The sequence below is a fragment of the Rhinolophus ferrumequinum genome, chromosome X (assembly GCF_004115265.2).
Source record: "Rhinolophus ferrumequinum isolate MPI-CBG mRhiFer1 chromosome X, mRhiFer1_v1.p, whole genome shotgun sequence".
Taxonomy (NCBI): Eukaryota; Metazoa; Chordata; class Mammalia; order Chiroptera; family Rhinolophidae; genus Rhinolophus; species Rhinolophus ferrumequinum.
In genome coordinates, this window is record NC_046284.1 from 104384673 (window position 1) to 104400434 (window position 15762).

The following is a 15762-nucleotide window of genomic DNA, read 5'->3' on the forward strand; positions in this document are numbered from 1 at the left end:
TTAAAGATATATTCAGGTTCAAAATGGAGGATACGTTAATGGTTTTAATAAAAATAAAAATGCTTTCTATTTGCATTGTCATTTTAAAGCCAGGTATGCTAGAATAGGAAAGGTGTTGCTTCTTTTCCCACTTTATACAGAGGCCCTGATTCTCCTTTCTTAAAACATGGCTGAGGGAAGAAAGTACTTCACTCCCAGATATGTTAGTATGTCTTCTACGTGAGTCAAGTTTGAAGTATTACATGCCATCATATTTAAGATGCATTTTAATTGTGTTGCTAAACAGCTTGTTGGGAAAAAATGTAACTTGGAAATAAAACAGGTAAGTGTGGTCCTGAAATTTAATCTATAAATTGAGCTCATAATAAATCTCAGCAGGGATATCTAAAACTACTTTAAACATTAGTATAGCTTCTTATCTTGCTTAAAGGTATTATAGTTTCTTTTTTTTTTAAGGGACTTACATGAAGAAAAGAATGGGTTGGGTTGAGTTTGATCAGTAATGAAAATAAAGTAGAAGAGTTGAAGAAGGAAATGTGTGCAGAACTGAGGCAAGCAATTTCTAGAGGAGAGTGAGTCTTGATCATAGATATTGTTGTGGTCCCATTACGAGGAAGAGTACTTAAGCTACCCTATGGTTGAAGGACACTTCCTAAGATTATCTCTCTTATCAGATTCCATGCTTCTTTACCAGTGTTTTGGTTATAGTTTGACTTATGACTATAGACCTGCCTAAGGAAGAAAAAATATTAGTCATGTTAACACATGTGCTCTACTGCATATCAACTCTGGCATAAAGTTCTGAATACATAGGTAGATAGATAGAGATATAATTTTATAGATTTTAAAATAATTAAAATTTTTTTTCACACAATTCTAAGCTTGGTGAATATAAGTCTGATTTTGAGTGATGAATCTATTATTACACTCTCGCGATCTATTGTCTGAACCAAAAAGCCTGTAGACCTGAGACTGAACAATGGTATATTAACCAACACAATGTCCCCTAGTGAAGCCTTTCGTAGATAGGCGTTCATCATTTTTTCACACATCTACATTGCTTTATCCTTGTTTTGAATTTATAAAGAATCATTTGACAAATAATTCTCAATGGCTCTCCTTTGGGTTTCTTTCTCTTTGGAGGGGCTCTTACCCCCCCTTTTTGGTCCCCCCCCCACACACACACACTCCCTTCCCTCTTTGGCAATAAAGCAATTCTGGGCAGCCTACTGAATGGGAGAAAAATATTTGCAAATCATATATCTTATAAGGGGTTAATATGCAAACTATATAAAAAAAACACATACAACTCAATAGCAAAATAACAATCCAATTTAAAAATGCTCAACATCACTCATCATCAGGGAAATATAAATCAAAACCACAATGAGATATCACCTCACACCTGTTACAATGGCTGTCATCAAAAAGACAAGAGATAATAAATGTTGGTAAGGATGTGAAGAAAAAGGAACTGTTAGTGGGATTGCAAATTAGTGCAGCCACTATGGAAAAGAGTATGGAGGTTCCTTAAAATTTAAGAACTACCACATGATTCAGAAATTCCACTTCTGGGTATTTATCTGAAGAAAACACTAACTTGAAAAGATATCTGCACCCCCATGTTTACTGCAGCAACGATATGGAAACAACCTGTGTCCATGGATACATGAATGGATGAAGAAATTATGGTGTATATACACACAATTGAATATTATTGAGCTATAATAAAGAATGAATTCCCGCCATTTGCTACAACATGAATGGACCTTGAGGGCATTATGCTAAGTGAAATAAGTCAAAGATAAATACTGTATGATCTTGCTTACATGTGGAATCTAAACAAACTAACAAAAACGAACAACCAGAGTGCATAGATACAGAGAACAGACTGGTGGTTGCCAGAGGCACGGTGGGGGTGAAGGTGTGTGAAATGGGTAAAGGTGATCAAAAGGTACAAACTTCCAGTTATAAAATAAATAAGCCCTGGGATGTAATATGTACATCATGGTAACAATAGTTACCATTGCATATTTGAAAGTTGCTAAGAGAGTAAATCTTAAAAATTCTCTTCACAAGAAAAAAAATTCTGTAACTATGTATGGTAGTGGATGTTAACTAGATTTACTGTGGTGATCATTTTGCAATATATACGAATATCAAATCATTAGGTTGTATGCCTGAAACTAATGTATGTCAATTATACCTCTATTTAAAAATAATTTAAAAACAAGCAAAGAAAGAAATCAATGAAACTTGCAAAAGGTTGGGCATTTTTTCCTTGCTTTGAAAATTTTAGGGTGATACACACGTCCATATCATTTTGCTAAACTGATTATGTTATGTTAAAAAAATGTTTTCAGGGATTTTTGTTGCCATATTTGGAATACATTTTAGCATAATGGTATTAAAATAAACTGTGTAATAAACTAAACTATATAAATAAAAAATGCATTTTATCATAAATGGTATATTGTATATTATACATTTTGTTATATATGAAATATATAAATATATTAAAATATATAAAATATATTTTTTATACAAATAAACTGGTGTGGACATTTAAAAATTCCACACTAGAATCCATGGTATATTTAGATAATTCTAACTAGCTATTTTAAAACTTTTATCTTCTCAAGATTAAGGAATTAAATTTGGTAGTGAGCACAGTGTAGTTTAGTGTAATGGAGGTCCATATTAAATGCCAATAATCCAAAGTTTTACAGGTGCATTTTCCCTCTTGTAAATAATAAAGCATTTTTTCCTTTAAATAAAAATAACTCTACAAGCAATTCCTCTTGGTGCTTATAACAAGGCGGAGAAAAATCTCTCTCCTTTTACCTTAGTACATTTCCTTTAGGCAATAAAAATCCTAAGATGCTTCAGGTGAAATTTTGAGCTTGGTTTCTACAGCTTGCATTTTCTGATATAATATTCCCATTGATCTAAAAGTTATTTTCTTTGTTGGTCAGTGTTATTGTATGTGTGTTTACTGTAATCCCCCTCAAAACCCTTTCTGAAAGTAGCAAACAAAATACAATCATTCTCTGCCTTAGGATAGAAGATTGTTCATTTCATGACCTATTTATATTTAAAATGTGCTACAAAATACACTCTTCTAACAATTGTTTTAACAGCATTTTATTTTATAGGAAACGCGGTCACTTTTTTGCGTTAGGATATAAGTTCTGTATTCCTTGAATCTAAAACTGACGTAATTGAATTGTGACCTATTGTTTTCTCCTCTCCAAGGGGACTTCGTATTCGTATTCATTAGTTGTCTCCCGTAAGATATTCTGCAAGATCTGACATGTGGATGTTTATTAAAATAATGAAAAGTTCCCAGACAGAACCTTGAAATGCCAAATATCTGCTAAGGAAAAGCCCACCAGCAAATAAGTGTCTGAGAAATGCAAGGCTGGATACTGAGAGATACTTGACAGCTAGCATAAGCGTAGCAAAGGAAAGGGCTTGACAACCATGGTAATGACCTGATTACAGCTCCTTAGCAATAAGAATGGTGTTATATGATTAAGAAGCTAAATCTCCAGACAAATCTTGGTTATCATGTGCATATATGTGTATGTAAATATGAACAACCATACATTTACTACATTAAGGATTACGAAAGTATCCTTATATTTTTCTTTTAGTTGGTATTTTATTATTAGGAATAAATATTAAAGTTTATCAAATGCAATATCAACTTCTATAAAAATGATCTTATGATTATTTTTGACAGTAAATTCTTATATCAAACATTTTTGTAGTTGTAGTATGAATACCTGTTTGTCTTGACGTTTTATTCTTTTAGTGTGATTCTGGATTATATCGGCTAATGTTTTATATAAAATTCCTGTGTGAACATAAAGACATTCAGTTGTGTTAATTTGATATAACTGTTTTCTAGCTTCATCTAAATGTCTTTATAATGGTTCTATATTCTTCATGATTTGAAGAGTTAATGGTATATAATTAATCTATTCCCAGTGAGTTGAAAGAAATGATATGTAAAACAGTAGGTCAGGTTTTGAGAAAGTAGTTCCTTTGACTACAGTCTCTAATTCTTCCACAGTTAATTGGTTTATTGTGGTTTTCTAACTGTACTTGAGTCAATTTCAGGGTTTTATATAACACTTGAAAAGCTGTTAACCTAGATTTGCAGCAAATAGTCTCCTATAATCCTTTCATTTTCACATGCATGTATTATTCTCTACTTTCTCACATCTAATTTTGCTTAACTAGTAGATTATTCTATTTGATGTATCAAATGACAATCTCTTGGATTTATCTATCAATCACTGTGCTCTTTTCCTTTCTCATCTTAGACAAAACATTCATCAGTTTCAACACATTTCATTTAAGATATTTCTAGGCTTCATCATTGTTGTCACAATGTATTAGTTCAACCAGAAAAACAGAACCAATAAAAGTATCCTTATATACAGATTTATAAAGATATCTATCTATCATCCATCCATCTATTTATCTATCAATCTTATCCATCCATCCATCCATGGATCCATCCATCCATCCATCCATCCATCCATCCATCCATCCATCCATCCATCCATCGGAGAGATTACAAGAAATTGGCTTATTTTCTTTCTCTGCCTGACTTATTTCACTTAGCATAATGTCCTCTAGGTCCATCCATGTTGTTGCAAATGGTAAGATTTCTTTCTTCTTTATGGCTGCGTGATACTCCATTGTATAAATGTACCACAGTTTCTTAATCCAGTCATCTACTGATGGGCATTTCGATTGTTTCCATGTCTTGGCTATTGTGAATATTTGCACCTGAAGCTGAAGCTGAATAATAATGAATGTCAACTATAGTTTTATTTATATATATATATATATATATATATATATATATATATATATATATGTGTGTGTGTGTGTGTGTGTGTGTATATATATAGTTACAAGAAGTGGAGTACAGCATTAGGAATAGAGACAGTGGAAATGTAATGGCTGTATGCAATGTCAGAGGGGTAGTAGATTGCGGAAGGGGGGTTATTGCTGTGTGAGGGATGTAAATGATAAATGTCTACCTATTACATTGTTTTGTACACTTGAAACTAATAATAATAAAAAAAAAAATTTGGCTTATATGATTGTGGTGCCTGGCTGAGCAAGTCCAGTATCTGTAGGGCAGGGAGTAAGGTTGGAGGCCATGGGCATAGGCCAAAGCTGTGTCCAGAGGCAGTCGAGAAGGAAAGATTATGAGCAAGGTGCAAGTTGTTCATGGCCTGGGTGGACACTACTGTTGACAGGTGGAAGAATATTTTCTCTCTCTCAAGGAAGGCTCAGCTCTGCTTTTTCGGCCGTCCAACTGATTAATTCAGGCCCAACCTAACTGAAAGTCAGTTAATTACAGATTTTAATTATATCTGAAAAACCTTTCACAACAAAACTTAGTGTTTGAATAACTAGGGACTATATCCTAGACAAGTTGACATATCAAAAAAGCCATCCAACATATCCTTTTTTGTACATCCTGTTTTCCTTCTTTTCTCTTTTCTAGTGGTTTCTAAAGTACACAGTCGGTACTTAATTTGACTTTGGATCTTTATAAATATAAATATCTTATTCAGACTTACGTTTCTCAGTATTTGTGAAAAGAAACCCTGGCAATTAATTTTTTTCTTTCCAATTTGTATTAGAGTAACACAGATTTTTACTAATCCCCCTTCAATTAACTTTCTCTGACATTTGGAGGAAAATAAATTTGTTGGCATCTAATTCCTGATTCGACCCTTCCTGTACTTGGATGTCTCTTGTTCCTTTCACTCTAAGTCAAACTCACCATATATCTGGTACCAGCAAGGCTGAACTTTCCTTTATTGTCTTATAAATATAAGGCTGATGCGTATAACTGAGATTTCCTAATTGTTTGAAATAACAAAATATAAAGGAATATAAGCCAGCACAGGTACAAAAACATCTTTTTTTAATTAAAATTTATTAGAATGACAATGGTCTACAAAACTATATAGGTTTCAAGTGTACAATTCTATAATACATCATCTGTATATTGCATTATGTGTTCACCACCCAGTCAATTCTCCTTCCGTCACCATATGGTGAGAGACAAAAACATCTTAACATTATTGTTCACAAAGGCCCTGAATTCATGTCATCATAAACATTGTTATCTTCTGGCTCTAATCCCAATCAAGTTGACCCATCTGGCATTTATATATACCAGGGTGCCCAAAAAATGTATACATATGACTTGTATTCATCTTTTGTTATCGATATATATTGAGTATTACAATTTTAATACAGTTTTTCCTTTCTTAAAATGTGTACACATTCCCTCTTTCTCTCTCTCTCTCTGTCTCTCTCTCTCTCTCTCTAAATACACACACACACACACACATACATGTACTCAAATACAGGTGTATCTTTGAGATATTGCCAGTTTAGTTCCAGAACATCACAGTAAAGCAAGCAATGCAATGAAGTGAGTCACCCCAAATTTTTGGTTTTCCAGTGCATATAAAAGTTATGTTTACACTGTACTGTAGTCTATTAAGTGTGCAATAGAATTATGTCTAAAAAACAATGTACATACCTTAATTAAAAAATACTTTATTGCTAAAAAAATGCTAACCATCATCTGAGCATGTTGGAAAAATGGCACCAATAGACTTGCTTGAAGTAGGACTGCTACAAACCTTCAGTTTTTAAAAAACAGTATCTGTGAAATGCAATCAAATGAAATACATCTGTATATAAAATGTATATATATACATTATTATATAAACATATACACATGTATATTATACATGCACATAATCTGCTGAAGGAAATTTTCAATTCAATCATACTTTGCACAGTGCAATTCAAGCGCAATTTATCCAAGCCATGGTCTTATCTTTCTCCATCATAAGCACAATTATTTTTTTTAATAAAAGAATTGTTTCTACTAGCAAAAATTTATGCTTGCATCCCATCCCCAAAGCAAAAGGAGCTAAGGCCAGTTTGTATTTCCCTTTTCTTCTATCAGGTTGGTGCAAAAGTAATTGTGGTTTTTACAATTGTTTTTAACCTTTAAAACTGCAATTACTTTTGCACCAACCTAATGTTATATGAATATATTGGCTGGGGTTTTTGTTTAGTCTACTGGAGTTATATAATTATGCATACACAACTTAGCTTTTGTTTCAGGAAATATAAGCTGCACATTATTTTCTATAATAGCATTAATCAAAACTATTTAAACATCCCGGTATTTACATGGATGTAGTATTTATTACAAGTATTTTTGGCATGAAACTTCCCCAATTGTCTTCTGCTTATTCAATAAGAGTTCTCTGGAAGAGTGCAAGGATGATAAATTTCCAAGTCACCTGATTTTGTGAATTTGTTATCTTCATTTGTAAAAGGCACCTTGCTTGATTTAGAATCGTAGTGGATACATTTCTCCATTGAAAAGTTCTAGACATCAGTTCCAGCACATGGAACGAGCAGCACATGAGGAGCAGCTGCTGCGAATTCTGGGGTTCAAGGGGCCCTTCCAGTCATCATCCAGCCCTCATAGATTTGTTAAAATAAAAACCAAACAGAGAACAGCCTTGAAAATTCCTTGAGCAGACAAAACTAGTTTATTCACACATGCAAGGCTGAATTTAGCTTATTTTGAAAGGCTACACCTGGGCCATTTCTTGTTCAAGAAAAGTTAAACAGAACACCTGATGACATCATCAAAAACATTCAAACCGCAAACCAGGAAAAATCTATCAGACTGAAACTGCCATCACGCTTCAAACTGAAATCTGGAAATTTTCTAAACTGGCTGCTCTCCAAACTCAGAAACAGAATTTATAATATGCTCCAACTATTAATCTTTGTTTTTCTTTTGTTTCCATAGAGATGCCTCTCATTTAATTACCTGATTGCTCACATCATACAGAGGCCTAATTTAGGTGGAAGTTCACTGGCAACACCGCCTCCTGAAATAAAACATCCTCATGTTCATCCTGTCCTAAGTAATCATGGGGATATGTGTTTGCTAATATATCAGGTGTGTGCCTATGTAAAACTTAAACACTTATGACCCATTTGAGTTACTTAATTGGTTAAATCTTGGCTCCTGGGAATCTCTGCTCTGGGGAATTTTTCAATCCTTGGCTAAGTCATATTAACATAGCATATCATATACTCTCAAATGCCCGTTTGCAGCCACTCCCGTGCCAAATGGTATCCATCAGGATCAGACAACTGGACGAAAACGATAACCACATAAATAATGAAGACCCTGACCACATGGCCCTTGGGCCTGATGACTCAACTTAATGGAAACAGGGAACATGTGGTTCTTCATCTTGACTACATCAATGGTGGTAACTGAGGTGCCTGAGAAAAGAATGACCAAAAGGTGGGGGTGGAGGTGGGGGAATTGCTAAAATTAAAACCAAATGGAGACCAGCCTTGAAAATTCCCTAAGTAAACAAAGCCAGTTTAGTAATAAAAGCAAAGCTTAATTTAAATTGTATTGCAAGGTCAAGCTGACCTGGCTCATTTCTTGTTAGTGCCTCTGGAAATCATAAGCAAAACTTAAACTGTATCCCAAGGTTGATATGAGGAAATGTCATGCAGGGCGGCCTGCGGGGTCTCTGGTCCCGCTCCCCACATGAGAACACAGGATATGGTGAGGCCAAAAAGGAACACCCACGGAGCCATAGATAGGGGAGTCAGACTACTATTGTCTCACTGGCAGCACTATAGTCTCACTGGAGGCTGGATCCACACGACCCGCAACCCGCCACCCGCCTCTCCGCCTGCCAACCAACCGACCAACCAACCAACGCAGCCGCGGCAGCTAAATCAGTGGCCAGTTGGCCAACTAGCCACAGCTGATGGCCCTCTACTACCCGAGCCAGCACTTTTCCACGTGAGGCTGAGAGCCTGGAAACTGCTCTCTGGGGTTCTGTCCCCACAGGAAACCACTCACCAATTCCCTATCATTTAAGGAAATTCTATTATAACAAATCACTGTGAGGAATCAACAGTCACTTCTTTCTCATTATGTGAGATGCTTTATAACAATATATCCCTGAGCCTCATTTCATATTTTAAGTGCTCCAGTTCGTGAACTATCTTTTGGTGTGTGCACAGTAAATTTATTATTACTTTGGTGATTCATTTGTTTTACTTCTGCTGTTTGTGAACTTTTGACAGTGAATCCAGAAGACTACAGGTCAAAAAAAAGTCTCTCCCAGAGGGGAAGCACTGCCCTTGCAGTACCAATCCGATCAAACACTGGGAGCCAGGGCATCCTTTCAGCCACCTTACAGCTCTTCAGATACAGACTCAAAGACCCTTGTAGCCACCAGGCTGCCCAAGAACTGGCATCCCAAGGGCCTTTGAAGCTTTAGGCTGCTTACTGGCAAACGTAGGGTCTTATCAGCAACCATTCCACTGGCACGCTAGTGACTCAGACCCTTTTCGAAAACTGGGTGCTGTGAAATCTACAACTCCTACTAGGCCATCAGCAGGACTAGCACTTCCAGCCTCAGTCCACCTCATCCGCTCAGACCCCAGGACTATTCTGGAAACCTACTTGCTACCTTGGTGGTATCCAGTAGCACTTCTGGACACTTTCTGCCAGGGCACTGGTGCCCTAAGGGTCCTTTCTGAAACCAGACTGCACATTTCCCTTGCTTTGGCATATAAGGATCTACTGGCACCCATCCTTCCAGCAGTGGGGCTTCTGCCACGTGTTGTTCACCTTAACATATCATGCTGTGTGTCATGCAGGGAGGCCTGTGGGGTCTCTGCTCCCGCTCCCCACATAAGAACACAGGATATGGTGAGGCCAAAAAGGAACACCCACGGAGCCATAGGTAGGGGAGTCACACCACTATATTCTCGCTGGCGGCTGGGTTGGAGACACAGGAAGCAGGAGCCACACAATTCTCAACCCTCACTGTGCCGCTTGCAGGCTCAGCCACCGTCTTCTTGCTAGCCCCCATTTTTCTGCTAGCCTAGCCACTGCAGTTATATTAGTGCCCAATGGCTCACTGGTTACAGCTGACGGCCAACTAGCCACAGCTGATGGCCATTTGATCACAGTCGATGGCCACTTACTACCTGAGCCAGCACCTCCCCACGCGAGGCCGAAAGCCTGGAAACTGCTCTCTGGGACTCTGTCCCCACACGCTGGTATAACTAGGAAATCTTCCGGCCACCAGACTTTCTGACAGCTAGGGATCATGGGATTCCTTTCACCCCCAGCCTGTGCGAATGCTGAGAAACTGAGGGTTTTTCCACAATCAGCCTGCGCATCTGCAAAGGAAAGGAGAGCATTTTCGGTCACAACGTTAGCATCCAGCAGGGGAAGCATGATTCCTTCAACCTTCAGTCATCTCACAAGCTTGGGAATCATGATAGTTCACGGACACTGTCTCTCTGATGCAGGTGCCCTGAAACCTGCCCACTCACCAGGGTACAGGTATCCTTCAGGTCCCCAGAGATCTTATGTGGAGGAAATCTGGGCAACTCCTACTAGACTATCAACGGGCTTTTCGGTCTGGAACCATCTCTCCAACTCAGGCAGCTGTACCTTTCTGGAACTTGTTTACCACTTTGATGGTGTGGTGGCAGGGGGATGGTGGGGGAACAAACTTCTGGACATTGTCTTTCTTGGCACTTCTGCCCTGGGGCCCTGTCCTTTAATGATAGGACAGATTGTGCATTGTAATGCCAGGGGCTCCACAAAAATCCCTTGCTGTGGAATGTACGGACCTTTTGGGAACTAAACTTCCAATTCCCTGGAGCCCAGCAGGGCTTTATTGGCAGCATAATACATCACATTAGTGTCAAAAAGGCACTTCTCGCCCTAAGCGTTTTAGGGAGCTATTTCCATGCACAGTAGTGGCTGGGGACCTGGGAATTTTCTGGTTGTTACTTTGCCACACTGCTTATGACTCCTCCTTTAGGCTGAGCCATTTCGACCACCATCTGTCCCCGCTCCGTCCCAATCTGAAAGAATACCCTAGGGACTCTTCTGACCACCATTTTAGCCCCTCACTGGAATTCTCAGCTCAAAGACGTCAAGAAAGTAGGTATCCTTCATACCACCTCCCTTGCCATAGGCTGTGAAACCTAGAAACAATGAAATCAGAGAACCCTGGAGTTCCTGCATCTATGTGCATTGAAGGGCACTGGAATCATGAAAGCACTTACGAACAACTTCTGCCTTAAACCTGGTGCCTTGGGAGGACTTTATGAGAACATGCTGCCCAAGTAATGGGTTTCAGAAGAGACCTTAGCGACACTAGCTTGCTCTAGTGCTGTGAGGTATATGGCCCGAATGGCGACCAACTCTCTGGAACCCTGGTGCACGTGATGTGGGATATTTTCTTTGTGCCGGATTCGTGTCTCGTGAAACTAAAGAACGGAAGCATGGATCAAAGAGAGGTGAGGAGCTGTAAAAGATGATAGTTTATTAAAAGTAAGTAAAGAGTCGCAGCTCTCAGAAGGAGAGGGGGTCCCGACCGGGTTGCCCAGTGGCTGAGGCAGAAGTTCTTACTTTTATACATTCCCTTGCCTGCTTGGGGAAGGGGGAATTCGTCTATCAGGTTTGTCCTGTTTGCCCACCCTAAAGGGATTAAGGAACCAATCCCTATCTAGCAGATCTGCTCCTTTGTCAAAAGGGATTTATGAGATAATTTATTAACCTCAAGGCACATTCTCATATCTTTGTCCTGGAGTGAAGGAGATATTCCAGAACCTGGAGTTTCAGGATATGGCTGCCTTTTGTTTATTTCACCAGGGACCTCCCTGTCTACCTAACAACATGCTAACTAACCTGTGTCACAAGGGACTCCTTTTCTCCACCGCACCGTCATCTGGGCAGTACCCTGGGGGATCTTCTGGCCAGCAAACTTCCCACCAGTTACCTTTCTGGGATTACTCCTGGTCCCCAGCCTATATGCACGCTAGTGAATCTACAGTTCTTCACTGACCAGAGAACCCACCTATCGTATAGAGGAAAGCATTCTGGCTCATGGCACTGGCTACTGGCAGGGGCAGTGGGGACTCCATCCACCTCAAGTCAGCCTGCAGGCAGATGAAGTAAGACCCCCCTCGGCCACCGCTAGCCCTTCACCATCTGGTGCCCGAGAGTAACCTTCCTGCCATCAACCTACCTCTTCAATAGGGTTCTGGGGATTCTTCAGACCCCGAGAATCCTTATCACTGGAACCATGGACTCCTACCAGCACGTCAGTTGGACCTGGCCTTTACACTCTGGACCCGTCTAGCCAGACTGCCAGAGCATTGGGGCTCTACGAACCGAATTAAGATATCTTGCTGTGGAATATACAGCTCCAAAGAGAACCATACTAACAGTGTGTTGTGTCGGGGGTACGTTTGGCCTCAGCACACCCGTCGTATTAGTGTCATGTGGACCGTTCTGGCCTTAAAAAGTTTCCATGGGGTCCTTCTTACCCACAGCCCATACAGGAATCAGGGGTTTAATGGCCACCTGTTTGATTGTCTGTTGTTGAAAACCGAGTACATTCAGTGGAAGCACAGGCTATGGGCCCTTTAGGCTCAGGAATTTGAGCTTTTTTGGCCACTGTCCTCCCCCAGGCACTGGTGTCCTGGTGGACCTCCAACCGCTTCTAGTTCCCTGGTTCTAGGGTTCCAGCACTTTTTCTCACCTGGTGTCATTCATGTGCCAGGGAACTGAAGGTTCTTAGGCCACCAACCCACCCTCATGGTGCAGAATCTGTAACCCTTTAGGTCACCAAATAGGCCATCTATTTTTCTGCCTTTCACGCTCTCCATTCTCCTCCACCCCACTCACCCCCACTTGCATCCCTGCCATGGGTGCTGTTGAATATACCACCAAGTGGGAAGCAAATACTTCCACAACATTGCCGGTTCCCCAGGACCCATTTTGGCCAGCGTGCTGCCTTTGCAATTATGTCATTAGGGCCCTTCTGGCCCTAAAAACCCCGGAATCCCTTCCCACCCAATGACTCCCAGCATGGGGGGCCTGCGGGATTTTCTGGCAATACGTTTACCCCCTCATGTTGAAACCAGTGTAACACTGTTCACAGTACAGGCTTCACGAAGAAATAGTGTTGGCACTTCCCGCAAAGGAATCATGAACCCTCTGTCTGTCCCTCCCATGGGTACCAGAAGGAACTTTCCTGCCACTAATGTGCCCGTTCACTAACCTTCCAGGTATCCTTCAGGATCCCAAATGCATTTATGCCGTGGAACCCAGGCTCCTCCTGTTAGTCTGTTAGGCTCCTCCTATTAGTCTGTCAGCAGGACAAAACATTTTGGTCTGAGTTCATTTTGATTTCTCAGGACCTAGGGCTCTTCTAGAGATTGTCCTTCCACTCCGTCACTGCTGCCCAAGGCAGTTCAGGCCACCATCTGTCCTGGCACCCTAATGGCCACTAGCCAGCCTTCAAACTAACTGTGTACCCTTCTGACCATCGCTATTCCTGTAGGCTCCTTAGCCCATAGCCTTTGGGTACTGTGTCCATCTGGACACCTAGGTCCCTGGGGCCACCTCGAGACATGTGTTGTCCAGGGTGCTGGCACCCTAGAGCATGTCCAGATGCTGGTGCTCTGTAGATCCTGTCTGAGACCAGACTGCCTGTGTATTGCGTTCTCGGAGAGCCTATATGGGCACTAGCCTGATATAGGCTGCGGAACATGGATGGGGTTCTCCACTAGCAAACATCCATCCAGAACTCTGATGTAAAGGGCCCCTTTTCACCTGCATCATTACTTGGGCTATGACACACAGAACTTTCTGGCTACCAGACTTCTTGCCAGCTAGGGTTCCGGGTTTCCTATTAGACTCCAGACTTAATAATATACTGGGGAACTGAGGATTCTATTCTTCAGCGACGTGCCTGCCCACCTGTGACTGAAAGGAGAACATTTCTGTTGTGGCATTGGCTTCACAGGCAGGAACTGAGAGCCCTTCAGGCTGTTAGTCAGTTTTCAAGGTTGGGTATCTTATGCCTTCTAGTCCATTGTCTGTCCTATTGAGCCATAAAAAAGAAGGAAATTGTGCCATTTGCAACATTAATGGAACTGAGGGCATTATGGTAAATGAAACAAGTCAGGCGGAGAAAGACAAATACTGTATAAATGCGAAATCTAAAAACAAACAACACCAAACTCAGAAAAATAGATCAGATTTGTGGTATTAGAGGTGGGGTGGGGGTTGGGGAAATTGGATGAAGGAGGTCAATAGGTACAAACTTCCCATTATAAGACAAATAAGTACTGGCGATGTTATATGTACAACACTGACTACAGTTAATAATGTTGTATATTTGAAAATTGCTAAGAGAGTAAATCCTAGAAGTTCTCATCACAAGAAAAAAAACATTTTTTTTTTCCTTTTCTTTGAATCTATATGAGAGAATGGATGCTAACCTTCCTGTGGTAATCATTTCACAATATATATAAGTCAAGTCATTATGCTGTATAACTTAAACTTATACAGTGCTGTGTGTCAGTTATATCTCAATAAAACTGAAAGATAAAAATAAATGAAATTTAAATTTTTAAAAATTATGTTGCAATGAAAAAAACTATACCACATCCTTCTCGGTTATTATATTTTGGTTCTATTTATTGTCTTGAACTATTTCATACCTCTTTGTAAATCGCAGGTAACTGATCAATATGCAAATTCTGTCTTGTCCGGTAGAGATTTAATTGATTTTCTCTCCCACCATAGAAAAACCATTTTTGGTATCTATCTGTAAATTGTAAATGATCCTATTACCTTGCCCAACCTTTCAACCTGTACCAAATTTTTCATTCTTCCAGTTTCTTTACATCTCTAGCTATATCCCTCCAAAGTATCATTTCCAATTTTTCTCCCTCCCTCTTACTGTGGCATCACCAAAAAATAAAACCTGATTACTGGATCCTTGTAGGGACTCATGGTGGCCTCATAGCTGGCCTTTTCTCCAGGATCTGAAGGGGGACTGTTGAGTTAAAGTCTGGCCAACTTGATATATACCTTGAAGACTTCACTGCAGCAACTATGGATGGGCTGATTTCTTCCCAGACAAGTGTCTAGGCCACTAAGGAAGTCTAGTCAAATGCTCAGGCAATGTATGCCCTTTTAAGAGAGGTAACAAAGACTGTCGATGACATCAAAAACCAAGAACACCAAAAACTCAGTGTGCAATGCTGCATAATCGAAAGATTTTTATCCAGTGACCTCTTGGAATATGCTGGACTGGATACCCTTAGGGTTCAACTCCTGGATCTTTACTTTAATATGACCTTTCACAATAAAGCTTATCTTTTGCATTTTGAGCATCACTCTTTTCAGATGCTTGATCTGTAGGACCCTAAAACAACTGACCCCTACCAGCTGATGAAATAGATGGTTCAACTCGCCATCCAGGAACAACACTGAGAAAACCCTGATCTGGAGGCCTATTTCACTTAGCCACCCCCTATTTCAGGCTCCCCTTACCCTGAATTTTTCAAGGGCAGTATCACTGAGGCTTTCTTGAACAAGAGAAGGGACTGACAAGACTGACCAAATTTTGTGTTTGACGTAGCTTCAGATTGGCTTGAGTAAGACAGCTAGGCCCTAAACTTTATGTGAACTTCCTGCACTATAACTTGCTTGCTCATCTTAGGCCTAAACCTCTGACTCAGGTGCTTAAGCACGAATAAACATTTCCTGCTTCAACCTTTCCCTTTCTGCAGTATTTGATACAGCTGTTAAGTTGCAAGCCCCCC